General features: G+C 39.1%; 1 long non-coding RNA gene across 2 annotated transcripts; it reads left to right on the top strand.

The window, feature by feature from the left end:
* The first annotated feature begins 1,042 nt into the window (after positions 1-1,042).
* Positions 1,043-4,288, top strand: LOC124667306. Of its 2 annotated transcripts, XR_006991216.1 has the most exons (4): positions 1,043-1,209; positions 2,078-2,259; positions 3,028-3,761; positions 3,852-4,288. It is a non-coding gene; the product is annotated as an uncharacterized LOC124667306 (long non-coding RNA). The 2 variants fall into 2 exon arrangements; XR_006991215.1 differs by lacking the exon at positions 1,043-1,209 and having other exon boundaries at positions 1,389-2,259.
* Positions 4,289-4,578: the final 290 nt, after the last annotated feature.

Raw genomic sequence — 4,578 nt, 5'->3', positions numbered from 1 at the left:
GTTTAGCGTGTTTTTCTTGGTTTCTAGTTTTCCTGGAATTTTTTTTTAATTTTTTAAAAAACTTGGATCTTTCTCGAATTAGAACTTTTTTTGAGTTTGGACTTTTTCTAAATTTGAACAATTTTTTATTTGAATTTGACCAATTTATATTGTGAACATTTTTTTAATAATTTTAAAATTTTGGAACATTTTTATTTAAACATTTATTAAATTTAACATATTTTATATTTGAACATTTGTTAAATTTACATTTTTTCAAAATATTAACAGTGTTCAAATTTAAATATTTTTTAAATTCAAACTTTTTCCAGAAATCTAGATATTTGTCAAAATAAAATAAAAATCCTAAGAAAACCGGAGCACACAATCGACGGGTGGAATCTCTACTACCTAAAAAAGATGAGAGCGTTCCGTCGTCAATCGCAGTAGGTCGTCCGTCATCCGCTTCGTCAACATCGGGCGTTTTCCGTTTTAGCAAGGCCCATCGGCTTATCAACCCGCAGCCCACTCCCACGAGGCCCGCCCGGATATCGAATCATGTTCTTCCGAGCATCATCGCTCGACCGCCGCCACGACGCCACCCCTCGATCCCCTTCTCCCCTGTCTCCCCCTCCATCGGTCCATCCCCATCTCCCTCGCCCCCTTCCATCCCCAACACCACCACCGCCCCTACCCGATGAACCGCACACGAACCCTATTTCAATGCCGGAACCGAATTTTCCTGTTGGGTTTCTTTGGAAGCCGTCGCGCTGGTCCGGGTCGGGTGTTGTGCTCCGAGTAGTGCCGAGGTCGTCCTCGGTCTGTACCCGATGGGCGGTGGGCGACAAGGACGCCGCCGCGGTCTCCTCTGATTTCCACAGAGTCACCAGCAGGTGTGTTCCCGTGGACCTGGCGGCATCCCAACCTGGAGCTGGTCTCCAGGCTCCAGCCATCCGGTTTGCATCAATGAGTTCGTTGGCATCAGCTATGTCTTACTCTTCGCAGATTCGGGTGAATTAACCCTGATCAACATGATGGAACTAAAGGTTTTGGCCCTCCACAACAAGGAGTGTGAAATGATGGATGTACACGACCTAGAGTTGCCTTTCATAGTTTCTTGTCGGGTGCGCCTCGGTACAGTAAGCTTTAGCAAAGTATGGTGTTGCAAGGAGAATTCATTTTTATCCCCTTTTCCCCATCGTTCTGCTCGACTGGAGATTGCTACACGAGGTATGTGCTGCAAATTTGTGTTGCTATAAGTTGAATCTAGATGCTGTTGTGAGGCTTCTTCTGTGCACTTTTGATCAACATTATCTTGCGATTCTAAAATAGATCAGTCATTTTATGTATGAATACAACGTTATCTGACATTCAACATGCTCTGATTGAATATATATGAATTGGTAAAGGCTTGTGATGCAAATGCAAGAAGGGTATCTCCTGATGCTTAATCAGTTTCAGCAGTAAGTTATATTGACTTTGAATAATAAATAAATAGTCCTTGGATTGCATGAGGGGGTTAGATCACAAAACTCAGTGATGTCAAGAAGTTTGATATAGCTAAAGCTGAACTTGAAGAAATAGTTCACTCGTATGAGATCCCAACGTGAACTTTTATCAATTAGGTTCAAACTCCATCTGGAAGTACCTACACTATGTAGTTGTTACTTTGCTATGTGGAATGATTACAGACTTGAATATCATGTCTCATTAATGTTGATTTGGGATGATTTTGTGTACTTATCTTGATTACAGACTTTGTTACTTTGCTATGTGGAATGATTACTGACTGAATAGAGTAAACCATGTAGAAGCTTCTCTGAAATTATATGTACCGAAATTAACCAATTTTATTAAAAAAATCAAAATTGTACATTCTTCCAAGTGTATGTACTTCCTTTAAGACCAGATTTTTTTGCAGAGCTAAAAACAGCCAGAATAAATTTATCATTTACATTATCATGGAATCTGTCTTGTTTTTAGTTTTTATGCACATGATACAACTTAATGAAGTTGATTCCCTTCTTTCACTCTAAGTAGCGTATGTGGTCAGCTAGCTTGAAGTAACAATGTTTAGTAATATGTTGAACAAATACAGGAACCATTTTGCCCTACTATGTTCGGCTTGCTGAGGCAAGAAGCCTTAACATGGAAAGGACTCCCGCCAACCTCTTGACACTGATAGTTCATCCATCTGTTGAGCGAGAGGAGCCGTGGGCGGCCGTTAATTGAAGAGTTGAGGGAAGAAATTTGTATTTGGTCCGGATAATCATGCCAAAGGTTAGTTGCAAGCCTGGCACTTAATTTTTATGTTATTCTGGTCTGCTTTGCTTTTCAAATATCGCGTGAATGCATACCTTTAGGTTTTAGTTATGGTAATGAAAAAAAGAATGTGTCCAGGTGCATGGTTGGTAGAATTTCCTTTGATGTTATTAGAATCTTACTACTATTTGCATGTCATGTATTTAGAGTAGCATTCGTGTCCCGATCTTTTGTTGTTTATTTGTTTCCTCTAAACTGTAGAGTTCCAGTTCAGAATACTGAATTTTTCATCCCCTGTGTTTATCACTTCGCATACCAATTATTATTTTGAAGAACCAAAGCCGGCCGCTGGTTGTGAAAATATGGAATGATTAGGTCTTACGGGTAGCTACTGTTCGTGATCACATAACATAGCAAATTTTATGTATTTTTACTTCTTGTGAACTGCATGGTGCTTGTGAAAATATGGTTCAGGTTGTCGATGGTTGTCCGTATCATATTAGCGTAGCAAATGCACATAAGTAAAATCCAGTAAGATAAATATATATCCAGAAAAGCTCCTAGCTCATAAGTAAAATGAAAAGCTGTTATAGAAAAGACAGAATATTTGGTGTTGATAGAATGCAGAGAGTACATATTCCAAATTCCTAGCAAGAACGTTCATATGTTCATCTTGTACTTCCAATAGAACAGTTCGATTGCATCTAAAGAATTATTTTACCTCCTTTAACACTTATTTTAAAGCACTTCCTTGCATAAGATTGAACCTGAAACTTTTTGTTATAGTGATGCATTGTACATAAGATTGGACGATGACAGTGAGAGTCCATTACATATCTGTATGGGGCACTCTTTGCCAGATTCGAAGCTCAAGCGGTATGTGTTTATGTTGTACATTCGTATTTATATTGATATGCTGAACTCATACGCACACAAGTTCACAATATATGATGTACGCAGGCTCTTTTAAACTATTAGGCATACCACTATAAGTCCAACTCGTCTTATCCTGTTTGTATATACACTCAATTACTATCTTAATTGATGCGGCCAAAAAATGAAAATCCGGTTGATGAGAGCAGAGTAGAAAGCTATTATCAAAGAAAAGGTTGGAAGTCTATTAAATTGGATGCAGAAGCTCAAGCTCACATTGAGAAGCATAGGTACACCCCTCTGTTTGCAATGTTTCTTGCACCTAAGTCTGGCTTAATGCTCTCGTCATACACTATACGGGAAATCAGCTTATCAATCAATTCTTTGACTGGTCTCCCCGAGTTGTTGTTATTAAAGTGAAACTGTCATCAGTCATATGTTCCTTCTCTAAATGTTTAAAACTGAAGCATGAAAAGGTCAAGGTTGTACAAGATGAACACATGAATGTACTTTCTACCCTCTTACTGTGTTGGATCTACTAACTGCGCAGGAAGCTGCAATAAGATTGTCACATGAAATGGTTCACTTAGCATGCAGGCTGAAAGAAAGGTAGTATGTCAATGAACCAGTCCATGCAAGATGTGGAGGTAAGATTTTCTATTGCCTTGGTATTGTTTCTTCTGTGGATGCAGTTCCCTTCCTGCTAGATCTTTACCGAGAATCACTCGCCGATGCAGATCCTTGATTCTACTGAGAGAGCCGTGGAGCATAGCTTGGCGAGCACCGGGTGCGCAACAGCGCAAGCCTCAGAGTTACTCGCTGGCCTCCAAAATCAGCTGCTTCCAGTGGTTGCTCCTCTTTATGAGGACGTGCATGTTTGTCATGCTGGTTCTGCTCATACGGGTCGCCTGATGTTGTTGTGGACAAGCAGATAACTTTATTATGGTGATTACAAGTTCATATATGGAATCAAATTTGGAGTGAGAGGACGCAAAATGATTTTCATCTATCATATTGTTCATTTGTACCTAGAAGCTCCACTATGTTCTATCGCATATGCAAGATTTTAGAGAACTTTAGATAAACATATTTCTGGAGATTATTTTTCTGGCAATAGTCATGAGTTTTTGCTGCTCTTTGCTTTTTGAACAGTCACAATTGTAATATGCACCATTCTGAATGATTTCAAGTTCATCTTTTCTAGGCTACTATAAAGGATCGATGCGGACTCCCTAGGCCACAACTCATTTGTTGTTTTCCTAATTGTCTGGTTGTTTACCTGTTGTACTTTATTTTGTAGTAAGATATACTGCAGTACTATGTTCTCTGATCCAGAAATTAACCCGGATGAGGTATAATTTATCTCTAAAAATTAGTTCAGCATAAGATTGGAGTGTTCTACCTCCGAGAAATATCCAAACTCCGACTCTTGAGTTATCCTATTGTTTTATTTTCGACCTTACC

Source organism: Lolium rigidum, chromosome 6 (genome assembly GCF_022539505.1).
Source record: "Lolium rigidum isolate FL_2022 chromosome 6, APGP_CSIRO_Lrig_0.1, whole genome shotgun sequence".
Lineage (NCBI taxonomy): Eukaryota > Viridiplantae > Streptophyta > Magnoliopsida > Poales > Poaceae > Lolium > Lolium rigidum.
This window is presented reverse-complemented; position numbering and strand designations above follow the sequence as displayed.